This window comes from Orbicella franksi, chromosome 6 (assembly GCF_964199315.1).
Source record: "Orbicella franksi chromosome 6, jaOrbFran1.1, whole genome shotgun sequence".
NCBI classification, from domain to species: Eukaryota; Metazoa; Cnidaria; class Anthozoa; order Scleractinia; family Merulinidae; genus Orbicella; species Orbicella franksi.
The window spans coordinates 10,181,812-10,201,655 of NC_138150.1; the positions used below are offsets into that span (position 1 = coordinate 10,181,812).

A 19,844-nucleotide genomic window follows, 5' to 3' on the forward strand; every position below is an offset into this window, starting at 1 on the left:
TTATTAATTTAACCAATCGCCAGCCAGAATTTTGAGTCCAGATAATCAATCAGGTTATGTTCTCCGGCGTTGGCGAGTTCATTATTTTAACATATATCCGTGGATAAATAGAGATTATTTATCTCTCTATCTATCTACAAGTCTTAACACATCTAAAAGACTTACATTGTAAAAATCCATTTGACTGGTCTACTTGGTGCCCAGATTTTCTCGCTCCTTGAGAGTGAGGAGTACTGGGTACAAGTTGTTGCCATATTTGTAATAAGATCATCAATTATAATGTACCGATTCAGTTTGTGTCGATCATCATTAACTTGACCAAAGCACTGTTGAGCAGGAATTCGAAATAATTATAAAGGTCAGTAATCCGACTGACTAAGCCCAGCCGAAATCTGAAGTGAACGTTCTTAGTTCTTTTGAATTTAATACGTTCTTATTAATGTTCTTACTAGTTTTTGCCTGCTGAAAGATTTCAATTGTATTTTTTATTCAAGCGAGGCCCGAGTCTTCACTTTTTGCATTTTCATTTGCCAGTTATTTTAGGATGTAACCCTTTTTATCTATCGAATTGCAAAGCAAAATGCGACCATCTGTTGTTGAAACAATTACCCTTGGTTTTCCTATCTTAGTGATGGTTTTTCCAGTAAAACAACCTTCCATTGTAAACTGTTGAATCCGACCATTGTTATAGTCACATACAAGAAGATTCTGACGATTGCCATATTTCTCGACACACAAACCCCAAGGAAAGGACAACTTTCCGTCATCCTCGCCCTTTTCTCCAATTTTGTACAAAAACCTCCCTGAACCGTCAAAACTTTTCAAGCAATGGTTTAAGTTATCAGTCACAATGAACATGTTTTTGTGGTAGATGCATCCAATGGGTTCGCGAAGTTTTCCTGGACCGCTATCTCCAAATTTGAACAAAGGTTTGCCATCATTCGTGAAGAGCTGGATTCTGCTGTTCCTGCTATCGACCACAACAACATGTCCTTCACCAGTCACACAAACGCTGGTCGGATTCTGAAATTCTCCCTCTCCAGTCCCTTTCTTTCCAAAGCTTTTCACAAAGTTCCCTGTCTGTACATTGAACTGCTGAATGCAGTGATTCAATTCATCTGCAACCAGAATTTCGTCATCGTTCAGGTACACAATTTCCTTCGGACGATTAAGTTTCCCAGCAGCTCTCTCTCCAAGGCAGCCAATTTTTCGCACAAACTTTCCTTCCTTATCGAATATCAGGACACAGTTTTTTTCACGGTCAGCTACAGCGATCAGTCCGTTACCGTTAACAGCAATCCCGCGTGGTTCTTTTGGCATCTCTCCTTTTAAATCTAACTCGCCAACGATATCAACCTGTCTTTCCTTCACCTGGACAGTGAATTGACTGTTAGCAAGTTTGTCGCCATTTATCTTTACTGTGATGTTGCAACTGCCTGGTACTTTTGGTATAAATTTCACTTGGAAATTTCCATCCTCTTTTTCACAAATAATCAAACTGCCTTCTTGTTCAACGGGTTCCACGAGAACTTCAACGCGTAATTTTTGTTGAGTTCCACTCGTCAGTTCTTCTTTAGATATTTTTGGACAGACGAGAAACTCTGCCTCTAAACCAGCTTGGAAATTCTCAGTTATTCCTTGAACTGTGGAGCGATGTACATCTATTTCGCTGGTTGATATGAAACCCAGGCTTAAACGAATGAGCCAACCGGAAGTGCTGGCACTGCGGTCTTGTTAAGATCTTCAAATCGCTGTCCCAAATTCTTGTTGCTTTGCATGATATCTGAGCTTGAGCTTCTTTGAACCAGGTTACTTGCAAACTCAACTGCTTGGTCGATTTGCTTGATCGAGGACTGTGTCTGTTTGTTGACACTGTCTAATTTCTCCGTTTTCGTCACGCCTGTGTTCCGGGGCTCAGTAATGGCCTCCCGCTCGCGTTCTCGAATCTTAGCGATCATTTGATTGGCAGCTTGGGAAACTTCAGCTATAGCTTTGATAATATTAGCTTCTAGCCTGGATATAATTAACTCCTTGTATGCTTTGCACTTGCTTCGAACACTTTTCAGCAATAGGAATTCTTACGCAGAGCCAGCATTTCTCCGGTCAGTGGGTTTAGTGATTACTTTATGGTTACTTTTCAAGCATCACATTTCGACTCAGGATGAAGGAAAAGACTTCTTAGCTACTTCAATTTTTCACAATTTTCTATGCTGGGGGCATATTGGGAGCATACTTTCTAAGGGCTTGGGCATGTTTTCGAGCGCTGAATTTGCTAACCTCCTAGGGGATGTGGGGGCATGCTCCCCCGGGAAATTTTGAAATTTTCACGCTTGGAATTGCTATTTTCAGTCTTTTTCCAGTCAGTATTTGGACCTAAAGTACAATCGAACCTATGACTATTTTTACCATTTTTATGTTTAAGAACCGTTCTTTACCCCAAAATCTCAACGGCCTTAATCAGATAGTCTCTGCTATCTTTAATCTTCCTTTGAATTTGGCGTAACCCTTACCTTCTGCTGAAGACGAGAAGACCTTGGCAGCTTTCTCCTGTCTCTCTTTTCCTAATTGATAATACAGCTTCATATTCTTTTACTGGTGGCCTACTAATAAAAATATGAAGCCGACTTTCGAAGATCTCTTTCCTTTTTCCTTAAGCGTGTTTTTAGGCATTTTAGGGCACTGCTCACTCAGCTGAGAGTGAGAAAAAATGCTCAGCAATGACGGACTCGATTTATTCGACGTGGACGTTTTAGCATATATAAGAAAGCCTGGGTTTCACGACCCGAAAACACATTTAAAACTCTGGAAATGCATCTTCACTTCGACTCAGACGTTTAAAACAATCACTGCATTCTCACTGGTTCCGAAATTCGTTGTCGGTCTATCTTGCCATTGGTGTCGCTTTCTCTATTTCGCTGGAGTAGTCTGTCGCTCGTCGCCAATTCATAGCTCTCGTGTCGCCGTTTCAAGGCCCTGTCGCTTGTAGGAATTTACCCCTAACAGGGTCTCGTGGTACTGCTGTGAGCAAAAGGACTGTCGCTTTAACAAGGCCTCGTAGTCTCGGGCTTGAAACTGTTTTACTGGCATGACTTTGTGTGCTTCAAACGCAGCGGCGGCAGCTTGGAACATTCCAGTCAGAGCACATCAAATTTTCGCAATCAAAGCAATAGCTGATCTCAGCGCTCTTTTTCTTACAAATACCGCAGCCGATCTGGTTTCCATCGCCACTATGTCGAACAGCGAGAAGACTCAGCAAACTGTTGTGGAGAAAACTGGTCGGCAAATTATCGAAACGATTTCCTTCAGGGATGCTAACTTCGGTTTGACACTCGGGACAGCGAAAATTTCCTTTTCTTTGGCTGACTAATGCGTGTTTCTCCAAGCACTCACAGCAGAAGGTTTGAAGACACGGTATGGTTTTGGGTTTGGTGTAAGTATCCCAACAGATCGAACAAGTAATTTGTTCCTTGAGGTTTTTCACGAGAGACTCCATCAAAAACTACAGATTGCGAAATGAAGATGAAATCGATCACACCCATCTGTTAGCTGGGATTCCGAGAAACTTTAGCTTGAATAAATACAACAGCTTTTCATTCTATTTTCAGCAGCCAAGCAGGCAGATCGAACTCTCTGACCTCGTAACGAAAGTTGTGAATATTGGTGCTGTACAGTATAGTACGGACTGTCTAACACGCAAGCTGTTTTGATGGACTTCAAGTTTGAATATTTAGCTCAACTCATGGAGATAACAAGGCACTAATCTGGAAAATGAGATGTGGAATATGTTCATGTTTCTCTAGCCGGCATAGTTTGTTCTATGGTCTGGGGAAGTCATATATTTCGTAGAGATGAATGCGTGACAACCAGTGCAAGTAGGACGTTTAAAAAGTTTCCAGCATGGTCACAGGTGGCAAAGAGAACTGAATTCCCTCCACCCACCCGCCATTTTTTTTCCATCGAATAGGGAAGGGTTGTCTTAATTTTCCCGGTAATTTTTCATTTCAGCTGCTCTAGTTCCAGGTCCCATTTTAAGTTACGTGGGGATGGAAACTGGGACGAATCTTTCAAATATATAGCGAGGGACTTGGCTCTTATCGACTCTTATGACGGGTTCCGTTCACATAAAACAGAAGGCAAGCAAAAGTATAGCCGTACAAGGAAAAAAATTGTGATCCTTGTGCTTGAGCCTGCGCTTGTGTTCGTGTCGACAAGCCCGTTTTCACGGTGAAATAAGGCCTCTCGTGCTTGCTCTTATGTTACGCTAATGCTTGTGTCTCGAATGGAAACTTGGCTTAATAGTTCGAGGGAAATCTGCCCCTAAATACTCCAGAAAGTATCGCGGTAACTGGAAATGTGTACTGATTAATACGCCAAGTGGAATAACCTATTACATGTAAACAAACCTTTTAGACTTTTAATAAAGATAAGATGACCTAGCCTTGATGGAATGAATCCCTGTCAGTAACATTGGCTGGAAGTCGCTATCCTGAAAATCTCGGGAAAACCGCTCAGTGAACCTTTTGTTCCTTATTTTCTCGCGTTCTCAGTAACATCCTGTTAAAAGGCCCTGGGAACGAGCCCGTTGGTTTCCGACAAAGCACAATGTTTTACTACAAAGAACAGTATTCAGGACGTTTTATATGTGTCAGGATTTAGTGGAGAAGCGGTGGTGTAATGCTTAGTGCGCTTAAAATAATAATTATAATAATAATAATAATAATAATAATAATATAACAATAATAATAGTAATAATAAATTAATATTTTAAGAGGCCTCCAGTCACCGAGAGGTGGTTTTCAGGAGCGTCCTCTAAAAATAAAAGTCTAAAATGTACATTAAATGTCTAAAATACAGAAGTAATAAAAGCTAAAAACGTGAGACTAAAACTAACGTTTAAAACTAGAACTAGGATTTAAAATAATACAACCAAGGTTAAAAATGGTTAAGTAAAACTGTTTTCTTGTGTATGAAGAAATGATTGATCATCGTAGTTATACACACAACTAACATGTAAGCAGTTGCAAAATTGAAGTCTTAAAAAATTCAGGTTTGAATGGGATTCGATCGAACCCATGACCTCTACGATACCGGTTCAGTACTCTACCAACGGAGCTATCAAGCCAACTGGGAGCTGGTCACTCTGTGAGTTCGTAATATACCCGTAGATGGTGAAGAATGCAAGTAAATATATGAAAGATCATATACTTGAACTGCGGGGAAAGATATATCTTTCCGTCCGCAGTTCAAATATATGATCTTTCATATACTTCACTCGCATGTTTTAGTTTGTGTTTAAAAATCCTTTTTGGCAGAAGTTTCTTAAGCTCACTCAGCAGTGAGGCCCAATCGGTTATTGCTTGTCTTTGGATTGAGTGGTCCGTGCTCACCAAGCCCAGGCCGGGGTCATTGCCTTGTGCTCTTTGACTTTCCTTCTCCACCCCTGGTTTTTACTGAAATGGGTACCGGTGATTGTTGAAGGATGGAGGAGGGTAGAAAGGGAGGTTATCCCGGGCGGACTATAGCATCCCATCCAGGGGAGAGTAAGTGGTTATCCCTGTATTGGGGCGCATATTTCTCACACATGGTCTACCCAAAAACGTCACTTCGGACATTAGACTACCATTTCAAAGCCATGAATTTGCAGAATACATGAAGGTCAAAGTTATCATTTATCTTAGTGTCGCTTTATGCTACAGAAACCGGGATATGCTCCGGCTGTCTGAGCCGTTTGGCCTGAGGCAGACTATACTTTTTACGGCTTCTGCTTCAGTTGTACAGATAAGAGTCACGAGAACATTACCATAAAAGGCCTCCGTTTTCAAGTTCCTCCGGCGTAGAGTGGGCGTGGCCTTCCTGATCGCCGTAGGATTTGACCACGGTGACATATATTTTACTTGGTTCTCAAGAAAGATGTTTATGTGAAATACAATTATTTACGAATTTTAGGCCCACTGACATTCAGTGCGAGTCTAAGACAAAGTCATATCCTTAACATCGTTTATAAAACTAGCTAACTGTCGCCTTCGTGTCACGTAGGGCCGCGTTTATAAAACAGTAGTTTATTATTTAATGTTGACCTTGTAAGTAAGCAGTGAGAAGATTATTTAATAAATCAATCGTCAGTAAAATAAGTATATTTGTGTCATATGCTATATGACGATGAATTCATGATGAATAAGAATTCTTTCGGCTTAGTTTCTTACTTTGACTGACCTTAACTGAATGTCACTTCTTCAAGTCGGCGTAAAAATATATGTAAAATGAAAATAGGACAATTACCTTCAAGTTATCCATCCTACTGTTTCATTGTTAGTGCACGATCCTCGTCCTTTAAAACGACCGAGGCCTTCGGCTGGCATCGGCTACGATCCGACCACGGACTAACAACCGAGGCGGTGGCCCCTTCCATTCGGAATAATATACTTTGGAATTTTGTCGACAATCTTCGCGAGAACAATCGGTAGTCGGGCATTTCCGGAATGTCCTCGGGAGGAAATTTTAATGTCACTAAAGGGACACTCTAGCCAGTTTTAATATATTCAGCGCTCGCCAGTCAACACTCACAGTCACCTGTCATAACGTTAAGAACTGTACCCTTCCATATGATGTCGACAAACGCTTCGAGACATTATGGCGAATGGGCTCTTTCAAGCTGGTATGACATTTTACCGGGACCTGATCGTCTACTCGAGGTCTCCACTTCATTAAACGAAGACGACGCTTGGCGCACGGTTCACAGTTGGTCGGCCAAACTGCTCACGGCGGCAGTCGGCTCAGACAAGCTTCAAGGAATAGCTGACTCGCTTGTACAGCAGCACTGGAATCAAGCTAAGAGAATGGGCTGTTTAGGAATCCAGTTCACATACATAAATGGATTTTATCACAGATTTATTTGGAGGAGTTCGTGACCGCTTTAATCTGCTAACCTTCAGGACCACTCAAGCGAAATATTGCTAATGTTTCAATGTAAAATTCTCCGGGTTCGCGATTTTTCCGCCTTGGCCTGGATCTGTTTCTACACTGATAAACTTGTTATATTCCGAATGCCTTACATTTATTGTAAATCAGGCATCTTCCAGTCACAGTTACTTGAAAAATAGAAACGAAGTATAAACGATTTTTCTTCCAATTTATATGCGGTTTTATGACCTCTCTAGGACTTCGACGGCAATTGATTAATTAAACCAAGACTTGAATTTGCATCGATGGAGTTCAAGAATAATTTAATTTAGAGCTGTGTAGCATGAAGATAATGTACAGGTGTATTATCTTAAATGTTTCGTGTAGCCTCGGGCAACAGTGTCAGTAAGTTTTATTTATCACAATGCAATAAAAACGCCCACACGCGGTATGAGTGCGAAAACCAGAAAAACAATCACCGTTTATGGAAGCTGAAAAAAAACGATGAATATTACTGGACGCATGGGTGATAAACATTAACTATAAATATACGAACTGTAGATTATTAGTAAAATTAAAATTTCGATATTGATTTGGATATTGTCATTTTGATATTATCATAAGGCAGGATTCTATTCTAATGAAAATAACTACGACTTTTGCAAACAGTTGCGAAAGCTGCTGGATTTTTCTTCTGTTGTTATTTTTTTTTTGAAAGCCCCATCACGAAGGGTCATTCATACGAAGCTGAGAAAGGAAAATATTTATTTTTTCAGCGACAACCTATTGTTGCAAGTCCAATAATCTGACAGGATAAGAAACTTTCATTCGATATGAGTACTATGCAAATATAATTATAGTGTATGACATTTTTGTTTTCGAATGCATTTGGTGTCTGGATGGTGTTCAATTCCTTTAAGAGCCCGCTTGCAGGCATCAAAACCTGATATGCTGCACGTGACCTCTTGCAGAAATGTTATTGGCATCCAACATACGGCTAGTGCTGTTTTTGTCGCTTTTTGGCTAGTTTTGCCATTTAGAGAAAGGAAGAATTTGATTCGGTTAAGTTAAAAACATATCATTGTATTGCATTTACAAATTTTCAACACACAAAGTTATATTCTTTTCAAAATCTCAGCCTCGGGCTTATTCTTAAAATATCATGAAAATTTCGCAAATTTCAGCCTCGATATTCTTATAAAATATATTCTTCTATAAAAAAAAGTGTAGTTAACAAGAAAAACAACGTTCATTGATGTAGGCTGTGACAACCCTAATATAAACACAGTTGTGAGAGAGCAGCAAATGTTTGCGGGGAATCGGGAGACTCCGAAAATATCAGAGCATTGCACAAGAAATAATAATAATACTAATATCTTTATTTTCTCACGATACAAATATCAAATACAGTAGAGGCATAATGAGGTGAAGAAGGTATATTTTTTAGAAAATCGCGAACATCGTATACTTTGTTTAAAAGATCGTGTGACTACTGCTCAGATAGAATTTATTATGGTTGTAGTTTTAGTAAAATATAAAATGTATGTACCGTAATGATTCGATTTAGCACCCTCCTTCCAACAAGCGTCCCTTTCTAATAAGCCGGGGTTTTTTAATAAGCGCTCCTACTACAACCAGTGAAATTAAAGACTTAACCACAGAGCAGACAGATTAGACGAATCTATTAGTAAGTCTGCTTTTTATTTTTATCTTTATTACTTCATGGCGTACCTGGAAACTAGCTTGCAGCTGAGCGTACTGACCGCGTTAATAAAGCGATTGATTGATTGATCGATCGATCGATCGATCGATTGATTGATTGATTGATTGATTGATTGATTGATTGACATCTGAACGTAATAATGAACATCAACATACCCCCCCCAACACACACACATTTTTTTTTTTGGGGGGGGGGGTTATATTCTACTCTTGCAATCTTAATCTTGACAATCTGAGAGAGGGTTTTTATGCACGGATGTTTGACTGCCAGTGTGAAAAATGTCCGTTTTCATAATTGTAGAGAAACCAGGTGAATGGGGATTCCACCAGGACAGGGATATTAAAACTGCAGTATAAAGTGGCTGCCAAGGTGCTCTTCAGGCGAGTACAGTTTGTAAGCCAGACAGTGCAATTCACTCTGCAGGAAATTTTTTCCTTCTTCTCTGCACGATTTTTTTTTGTTTCTTTCCCAACCCTCCCCCCCCCCCCCCCCCCATCACTTTTCTAATCGTCCGTCCGTAATGAGCTACAATAAACAAATTAGTCCCGCGGGCGCTAGATCGAATCTTTACGGAAGTAGCAAGTTTAACAAACATGCATGGTAATAACCACAAAAAAGAGGTTTTTTTCATTGCCCTTTGTGGCATAACTATGGATGAATTGTAATAATTACGCCAGCAACAATGTTTTCAATCAAATTTTCGCCAGTACCAGAAACCTAAAAGATCCTAAAACGCATAGGTTATAGATACATAATGAAACAACATTAGGCTAAGTTAACATTCAATCGTGATTTGTCATCACCTAGTTTATGCACATAACATATAACGTAATTTTTTCTGTCAAAATTGATAATTTTTTATATATAAGTTAAAAATCTTGAAGGGCTAAATTGTCAAAAATGCAATTTTTGTGTGATCTATATAGCATATCTACAAATTTACACGAATAAACAATATTTTTGCTAAGTGTACAAATGATTATATTAGTTAATTTTGTATTCAAACAAGACAACTGTCTGTCTGTAAATTTCTGTACATAAAATACAAAGTTTCATGTTCATAGTCAATTTTTTAGAATTAAATGAGACCTAGCTCTTTCTTGCGATGATTATAAGCTTCGAACCGTGCCAAACCATAATCCTGAAAAGAAAACACGAAACAATGAGGTTGTGAGGAAAAAACTTATCAACAAAAGAAAAAAGGCCATTTTCGAGGTATTAAAATTCTAAATTGGCTCCCAGGCTTGGGGGAATAAAACAAAATAAATCCATTAAACATCCACAAACTTCAGTGGGATTTCTTTTGTTTTATTCCCCTTAGCCTCAGAGCCAAGATCGAAATTGGCACAAAGCAACTGAAGGAAGGTCTAATTTCTGTAATTTACACTTGAGAAATTCAATCAACCAAGTATTGTCCCTCTGTTTCAGTACCTTTGATCACGTCTTAGGGAATGACTTTTTCGCTTTTTTGATTAACAAATTGTACTTAGTGTTGGTATGCTTGTGAAAACAAGACAGTACATTTGCCTGAAATAAAGCAATTCTGAGTGAAAAAAAAATTACCAATGGAAATGTCATGTACACCCAATGTCTCATGCCCAAACACCACCGTAAACTTTCCAAAACAGCTGGAACTCGTGGCAAAAAAGATAGAAATCCTTATGCACTCTGAATTAAGCGAGTTGAATTTCATCATGTTATTTAAAGCCCGTTTTCATTTGTAAATAATGTGGAGTTAGTCAATGTATGGAGTATTACTTGCATTTCTTTGCAAATGTTGTCACTATCTATTCTGTTGTAGATAGTGAGTGGCCGAGCAGTGTGCGCTTGTTAACAAAATGGTGGCCGCTTTTTTGCAGTCCTCCTGTGAGGAGGATTTAGATAGAGACATAAGTTTTGAACAACTAGAAGATTTAAGCTAAAACAATTAAGTTTTTCACTCTCAATTTCTATGCATGATATATTTGACTCGGGTTCGCCCTCATCAACTATCAGGAGATAGAAATCTCAAGCTCATAATCTATCATTTTTAATGATGTCCACAAGCTAAACTTACCAGGTAGTTAAATTGGATGTTATGACTACCATTGTTTAATCGTTCCTGTACAACACCCCATAACCCCCACATAAAGTGTGAAGCAAGAGCAAACCTACAGCGCAAAGAAGAAAAAAGACTTGGTGAGCCAAACATAGACTCTTTGATTGGTTCTAACTTATGATCAAATGGAGAACGGACAAGGAGATGTCATTAACATATTTTTGTTTCGTAATGATATAAAACAAATATATTCCATGTTGCCATGTGTCTATTAAGTAAGTGATCACAGAAGACATCAAAATATGGTAAGAACATCAGTGACACACTCGACTATCGCCTTGTGTGCTCCACAGTGTTTTTACCACATTTTGATGCCATCTGTGAACAGACACACAGCAAAATGGACTCCATTTGTTAAATAGACGCAAGGCTGGAAAATGTAGAGCATGTATGTCCCAGGTGCTGTGTTGCCGGTACAATAGCCACCTTTTTTTCCCATGTAATTGTTTTTTGTTTTCTCATACTCTATTCTACCAACTAGGACAAGGAGTTCCTATGTTTTCTAAAAAAATAATGCACTATTACTCACTCACCACACTCCTTTGTTCATAAAATATTATTTCTGCCACTCAAAAATAAAATTCATATCTATTCATGCTGCTGTGTAAACTCCTCTATTTACAGCTCTGTGTGAACAACTCAAACATGTAGAAGTAAGGTAAAGGTAAAGTCTGGATACAAGCAAAGTAACAGGCACAAAATGCAAGGAAATAATGTTCACATTTTACCTATTGACTTGATCTAACAATTCTGATTCCTCTATAGTTGGTTCAGCACAGGGATGGTTGTTCTGTGGATCCTTGTCCAAGTAAGCTCTGATGAAGAGTAGCTGTCAATAATAAAAAGTACAGTGGTACTGTAGGAGTTTATTTCCCTTGAAAAAGATTTAAGGAGAATATTTACTCAAATTGCACACAATAAAGGGTCAGATAAAAAAATGTTGAATATTCTAGAAATATCCATACCCTCTCCCACAGAAGGTTGTTGTAGTTTGAACTCTCCCCTCCCTCCCGAAATTTCAGCTTGGGTCCATACTTTCCATTTAAAAGTTTGGCTTGGAAGCTCAATTTTAGCCATTGGATACATGCAATGGCTGAAATCAGCATGAGTTATCAGGTTGGCTGTTCTCATAGAAAAATTTGATAAATTTCAAATGTTTCTTATACTTCTTATGTTTCTGATTGTATTCATGGCAATCTTGCTTGACACTTACGACATGTACAGAGAACAAAATTCCAACAATTAGACTAAAACAGGAAATCTCTGACTGATGTGTGTACACATCAACCAATTAACCAATGACTTACCAATCAGACTACTCACCCAATCTAAAATTGTTACAGTAGCAAAGCCAAAACCAGAACCAAAGTAATTGTCTGATTACTTTCCACACTCAATTAAAACCAGTAACATAATGTAAACTTACTTGCTGTTCTTTGCTGGGCCAGTTATTGAGTGACAAAGAAAAATATTGTGGAGGAGGAACTGCGTAGTCAAACATCCACTCACAGAAGTGATTTGCTAGGTCAAAAGCTCTGAAACAAAGAAGACCATGGCATGGCAACTCGTTAATCAACAAATTCACAAAAGAGCTGTGATATATGCATATATAAATACTTTAATGAACTAGCTTGTTCAGTCTGGGAAGTATGAGTTTCGTTATTTTTTCAAAAAATCCCCCAAACAAATGCCAGGCTAGTTCAAGAGCATAAAATTTGCATGTATGTATGTACAATATTACCTACCTGTAATTGTAGGCACTAAATTCAAAGTCTATTAGCTTTAAGTCAAATTCTTCCTCATTACTTTCTTGCACTTCTTTTGAGACTTTCAAAATGTTGCCTGAAAATAAGAGGTGAACCACGATTACTACCAGCTCAAACTGTTCACATTCTATTTTATTATAAAATGTAAACAAATTGTCCCATATTTAGAGAGAAAAGAGTATAAAGCAGGTCTCCTTCTAGGCTTGAATCTCAGCCACTGCTCAAGAAATTAAAGGAGCACAAGCTCTCAGCGACCAGAAGCACAGCATGAACTTAATTATGAATTTAAGCCACAGGCATACTTTGTCCCTCATGTGTCCAGCTGTCTCTTCTCATGCAGGAACATAGACCAGACTTGACAGAGTGGTGGAAATTTCAAGAGCCTTAAGTCTCTTGTACTCTACAAATCCCTGCCCTGACCAGTCTCAAGTGCTTATTTAATGTTTGTCATCATACCTTGTTGAAGATCATTATGGCAAAAGGTAACTGGCCCTGGTGAAGTGGCAGTTTCTAAATAGTTTCTGGGATAAATGAAATTAAAAAAAATCAAGAATCAAACACACCCTCAAAAACTTTCATTAACTTACATTAAGAGTTTCAAGTCCCATTTAAGTAGTTCCTCAATATATGTTTTATTCAGCAATGGAGAATATTATTGTTTCTTTTTTATTAAAATGTTGATCACTTCGATGCAGCAATAATTTCCATACATGTAGACTTAACATAATTGATGATGAAGCTAAACCATGAACTGGTTGTTAATAAGTTAAAGAATGTTAAGTTCTATGTTGCAATAAATTAAGTCTGCATTCAAATCACATTAATTCATAAAGTGACTGTTACCTTAAAAATTGATATTCTTTTCTTAAATCCATACTTTTGAGTTTGGCCAATTTAACAGCTTTATCCTGTTCATTGAATTGTGTTTGTAAAGCATCCTCGCACCATCTGTCATTTGAAACAAATTCATCATAAAACAGCTATCTAATATCATGTACAAGACAAACAATTAATTGAAATTAAATAAAAATCTTGTGACAATTTAAATAATAATTAATTCAAGTTATATCAGATGATATCCTTTGTTAATTCTAATATAGAGGAAGAACAATATCGTAGCAACCTACAGTCCCTACCCAGATATAGTATTCCACATAAAATCAGGCTCCTTGGAAAGAGGAAGCTTCAGCCCATGATACACTGCCATTTTTTTAGCAAAGGGTATGCTAGCTCCTTTCTAGTCAGACTCCGTGCCTACAAAAAAAGTCAGAATTTCTCCTCTTAGAAAAAACAAATTTGCAACAAGCTACAATTGCAATAAATAATTTAAAGGTTTCAGAGATCATCAAAATTATGTAAGTTACTTGGGCAGTTGCAAAAATAAAGCCTGCAAAAATTTAGGCTGGGACATGAACCCACGACCTCTACGATACCAGTGCACTGGTTATGGGTTCAAATCCCATTCAACTTTGAAGTCTGATTTTTTTTCCAGTTTTTAGTGTAGAGTGCACTATTGGGATGGTTTGGGGATTGACGTCCTCTAAAGAGCTATGGCAATAAGGCACTATGGCACCATGGCACCATGGCACCATGGCACCGTGGCACCATGGCACCGTGGCACCATGGCACCGTGGCACCATGGCACCGTGGCACCATGGCACCGTGGCACCATGGCACCGTGGCACCATGGCACCGTGGCACCATGGCACCGTGGCACCATGGCACCGTGGCACCATGGCACCGTGGCACCATGGCACCGTGGCACCATGGCACCATGGCACTATGGCAATAAGGTGTAAACTTCAATGATTGTATGATTAATTTATTTCAATTAATTAATTAGCCTTGCAGGAAAGGTGGTGGGGTGGGATGGGGTAGGTACTTGTGAGCACTAGGTAAAAGGTGTTGTACCTATGTTACTTCTTTGATAACCTCACAAAGCTAATATATATATTTGTTTCAGAAAACCCCTTGCTCTCCTTGTTAACTTTGCAACTTCCTATAAAGTTTGTACATATTACTGCAATGATCTCTCATGTCTTGAAATCTTTCTCCCGCAGTTGAAATACATGTTTCGTATAATATTCTTTCAAGCTAAGTAATCTGACCACATGCTCTCTAACCCTAACCCTAAGTGACTGTAAACTTACTGGAAGCAGTTCCTCCAATCGCCCCTCAGGAAATATTGCGAAAAGCTTTGGGCCAACATTCCACTCAGAAAGCAGAGCAAAGACAACAGAATCTGAAATCAAAGCTCCCACACTAGTGACAAGTTCATCATAGAGTGGTCCATAAATGCGTAGGACAACTTTCCTCTTCTCTGCATTTCCTATTTGATAATTATCTGGCAGACGGCAAATAAACAACTCATTGCTGAGACCACCACTAAAAGAAAATAAAACTGAAATTTAATAAAATGAAGTTTAGCCATAGAGAATAAATCCATATCACCATAAAAGACCGAATAACAATCTTTTCCATCTCACTTTTTAGCTTGGTCGAGACAGACTTGTACCCCATATATAGGCCCAGCTCGTTCTGAATTTATTAATATATGACATATTGTTTTAAAAGTCAGTGGAAGATATATAATGGATCCAATAGACCTTTCCCGTATTCCACTTCCATGCGTACAAAATATAGCACCAGAGCGAGATTGGGGCTGACATTTTCTTACATTTACTGTATTTTTGTCCACCCTGACCACGACTTGGAGCTATTGTTTGTTAAAATGCGGGAAAGGTCTATCTGCGTTATTGTGAGAGGCGTCGTTATTAACCAGCATGTTAGGAGAACAATCCAAAATCAGTTTATGGGCTGCTGTGTGACAGAACTTGAACTACAGTTTACACTTGAGAGAAGTGCAAAGAGAAGCACGTGTGAGATGCAGCTAAGTGTCTCTTTAAACTTTTTGAGTGTTCTTACATGTAGAAATTCTCAAGTCTTTCAATAACTCAACAATGCAAAAGGAGCAAGTTAACTATTTTCTTCCCAAAAGGTTCAGGATGTACATTATAAAGTTGATAAAGGGCATGTCTGAAGCAGCAGGTGTGCCTTACGGGGTTCTGCAGTTGTATCACATGCAGGTTTAACTCAAGATTTCACAGTTTTTGACAATAGTAAACTTTCAATTCTATTCACACACGAGTTATATCAAAATACTTGTGCACACCATCCTCTTTTTCATGCAAGTACAGGTTAGCTATTTTCATTTATAATTGTTCCCCAAGTAACATGTGCTATGATTGGTCAGTTCAAGCTTATCATAGTACCACAAAGCACATAAAATGCATGTGTTCCAACTAGATTCATACACATGGCCTAACATGGCTGGGTGGAAGAGCTTGAATACAGCCAAGGCAGCAGCACAAAACAGGTACTGTTGGATTAAGAGCCTTATGCACACATTGGCTTCACGAGAAAAGACGTGATGTTGAATGCATATGGCCTCCATGATAAGTTTCAGCATGGTTACTTTTTTGTACATTTAAAATGGAGATAGTGAACTTACTCCTCATGTAGAGGGTGCGCTGTAACAAAGGGGGAGTTGTGTTCCATGAGGCTTGACTGTGCCTCTGTATTTTCTATGCATTTCTGTAATGTTCTTACAAAGTCCCGCATTGCTTTTATAACTCAACAATGTGTGGTTCCAGAAAATATCCCTACCCACCCCAAGGAGGGTGTTTAGAAATTCCAAGGGGAGGGGGGCATCTCAAAAGCTAATTTTCTAAAGGAAAGTACATGTATCAACCAAAAGTGAATGATATACAGTATTTATTCACTTTTCCTATACCCAGGCTCCCATACTGAGAAACCTAATTACTAAAACAAAGAATGACCTAAAATGAGCTTGTTTTAGTCACTATGTCATGAGAAATCAATAACCCGAAACTGAATTAGAGCAATTTATTCGAGAGGCTTAATAAATTATTCATGTGCCTGTCTGCATCTCTAAACCATAGAACTTCATTATTTCTTCAACATCAAGCACAGGCAGCCCAAGCTCTCTCTATGTGTGTTGTTTGCTCCTGGTATGGTTATTTTACCGATTTAACTTGATTTAAGCGACTTTTTTTAATTCCGGTTTTCCCTTCGAAATTGTTGGCTAGCGATTGTGTGGCTAGAGGATTGAAATGAAAGATCAACCTTTGCCCTTGAATTCTGCAGTGGATTTGTGGCTCTGGGTACATTTTAGCCTGGGATTTTTGACTTTGTTCGGCAGGCTGTCCCAACTGAGGTGTTTCGCCTTGTCCTCTCTTTACGAAAGGAATAGCAGAATTCAAAAAAGTCACTTAAATCAAGTTAAAAAGGTAAAATAATGACCCCAGGACCAAACAACACATGTACGGAATAAGGTAAGCCATTTTTATTTAGAATTTTCACTTTTAACTACCTCCATGGATATCTTGTAGAAAATCCCATATAAACCCTTATAATTCGATGCCATATTGTGTTGCTTGTGAGGTTCAAAGAGGGAGCTTGGACTGCCTGTGCATTAAGGATTAAAAGTTCACCGATCTGAACGTAGAGCATACAGTTCTATTCTGAAGATTTCATACAATACTGCTGTTGGAAAACACATAAAAAGTCACCACACGCATCTACGACCAAAATAAGATAGTGTTGACTACGTGTACGTAAAGGTCATCAAGGCCAACAAGTTTGGCGAAATTACAAGACAATGCCTCGTTTTACGCCGACTTAAGGTAGAATTTTTGTTGGCAAACAGACGTAGAATCGCTTATATAGAACTAAAAATCCGAAAAACACTCAAAATATTTGCATATCTTACGGCATTTCAGCAAGTCTCAGCTGATAAGCTTGCATTGTTGTAAAAAATAGTAAGCTTGCCTACCCTAAAACGTCAATGGAAAACTCCTCCAAAGAAACATTCCTCCAACTTCCTCCAAGGTACTGCTTGCACCACGTATGTGCCTTCTTTTTGAAATCGAAAGAAATTTCATTCGAAATGCTTGCCATGCGAAAAACAAAACGAAGGGTCTCTCGTGCCAAGAATACGGCTGACTGACTAAGCACGCAACGACTTTGCCCTGAGCATGTCACGTTACATTACCGTCCCCTCTCAGGGACAAATTGTCTGACTAGCCGGCCGAGGAAATTTGGTAATGAATGACGTCACCGTACGAACGGGCTGTCCTTACAGACCCTGGAGGAGGGGGAGGAGACTCTCGAGGTGAGTGATCTTTTCTTGGCGGGATTTTTAAAGAAAATAGGTCCGCAATGCGTACTTGTGGTATTATGCTTATGCTTATTCCATTCGGCTGGATGTCAGTATCTGGGAGTTGAATTGCCACAAATGAGAAGGAAGACAAGTCGTTACAATTTTTAAGTGGGAAATGTATGGCAGAATAGTGTTTACTTACTTTCTTTACCCCAATAGTAATTATTATTGATTTAGCTCGTAGTCCCAATGGGACAAAGCACAACAACAATATCTCAATTCAGCCCGATTTTGTGCATTGTCCCATGGAGTTTAACTCTCTGAGCTCGGCACAGTTTACACATGACAAGTTTACGTGTACATGTAGTGTCAAGATGTTTTGCTGCTGTAATGACTAAGTCTAAAGCAACATCAACAACTGAGTTCCAGCCGGGAGAGTATGGGAGGGGGTCGCCCCCTCCCATTGGGACAATTTTTGAAAAATAATAGACCAAGAGACCTTTCCCGCATTTCACTTCAGTGCGTACGAACAACAGTACCAGAGCGAGGTTGGGGTGGACATTTTCATACATTTGTTGTATTTTTGTCCACCCTGGCCTCGACATGGCGCCATCGTTTGTTGGAATGCGGGAAAGGTCTATTGCTGGTTTTCAGTGTCACGCAATTCAAAATAGATCAAAATAAAAATCAAAACCGGTCAATTGATAAAGTCCAGAATCTGGGAAATGAAAGAAGGTAAATATGCAAAGACTCTCGCCAAGATTCTGGTCACAGCAATTTTTCTTATGTGAGATATGCGGAGAAATTTTTTACCCAAATTTATAGAGATTTGTATGGAGAAGCCATGCTGGTGCCCATCCGTATGGCCACCAACATGGCGGCCGGAAACCAACAGAAACACCTGTCACTGAGTTTTGCTACAAAAGGGTGAATTTATCCCTCGAGGAACTCTAAAACATTAAAATAATACTTTTTCTAAGACATAAACTGTTCAGATAGCCAAGTTTCCTGAAATAAGTCACTTTTTTAACCATCATGACATGACAGCTCTCTACGCCGTCATGTAAATGCTGCGTCACGCAAAAGCTTAGAAATTCAAGCGTAGTATATCACAAAACCAAGAACCCATTCGAAGCGAAAATTTGTATGAATGTTAGTTTTCAGCTGCTCTTATACATCATTAAAGTAAAATCTCATGAACAGTGGAACCTCGATTTAACGAACCTCTATTTAACGAAGTCCTCGATATAACGAACGATATTCTATGTCCCGGCCAAAGTTACAGTAAAATGTATGGAATAGAACCTCGATATAACGAACCTCGATGTAACGAATTCTTCGATATAACGAACATAATCCGGAAGCCCAAACGTAAAATCTACCTCGATATAACGAATTACAAAGTCAAGAGGCGACAGAAGATAAACGCTGAGCAGATCAACAGTCAACAAATCCTTGTAGTCCTTATGGTAAAGAGACAGCAACCTTTCAGTCAACGGCTTATTATATGTCATAGACATTGGCACTATAGTATTTCGACATCAATTAACTTCTGCTCTATCTTCTTTGAAATCCGGAAATGTTGGGTAGTGCAACATAACAACACTAAAGCCCGTTTCCTTGTTTACATAGACAATTTTCTGCATAACCTTTATGTTGCAACATTTTTAAATCGCTACTCTGAAAGTGTCGTTCTTTTGTTAAGTGAAAATAATTGATACTGAAAGCCACCATGCTTAATGAATTGCATCTCAAAACACGGCACTTCTGGGTGACGAAAATTGCATTGAATTGCGTGACAGAAGTCACCTGTGTTACAAATCAATCATTAACTATGACCTCGATTTTACGAACATTTTGGTCGTTTCCCCTCAAATTCGTTATGCATCGGTCAATTCTAGCAGTGCCCATCCCCCCCGGGCTAACCCCCGGGCATTAGCATTTTTTTTCAAAAAAATGGGCAAATTCCCCGGGATGGGGACACATGAGCTGCCTAAATGCCCCGGGGTGGGGACGAAGAAAGAGGGCAAATGCCCCGCCCCCGGGATCGTCGCCTTCCAACACTTCCGCAGTTTTTAAATTAATCAGTGAATAAAACGGTCAACTGCTCAGTATTTTAATGCAACGGTAAGACTTCAAGGACACTGAACAGCACGTGTTAGTTGATTCTGATTA

General features: G+C 39.0%; 2 pseudogenes across 1 annotated transcript; both read right to left on the reverse strand.

Moving 5' to 3' along the window:
- Positions 1-405: 405 nt before the first annotated feature.
- Positions 406-2,012, reverse strand: LOC145491518 (uncharacterized; annotated as a pseudogene).
- Positions 2,013-9,101: 7,089 nt separating this feature from the next.
- Positions 9,102-18,171, reverse strand: LOC145491527 (choline kinase alpha-like; annotated as a pseudogene). The gene is made up of 10 exons (XR_014049845.1): positions 17,343-18,171; positions 14,638-14,872; positions 13,624-13,741; positions 13,331-13,435; positions 12,944-13,008; positions 12,467-12,563; positions 12,148-12,256; positions 11,450-11,550; positions 10,680-10,773; positions 9,102-9,764 (listed from the first exon to the last, which is right to left on the reverse strand). The product of XR_014049845.1 is annotated as a choline kinase alpha-like (transcript).
- Positions 18,172-19,844: the final 1,673 nt, after the last annotated feature.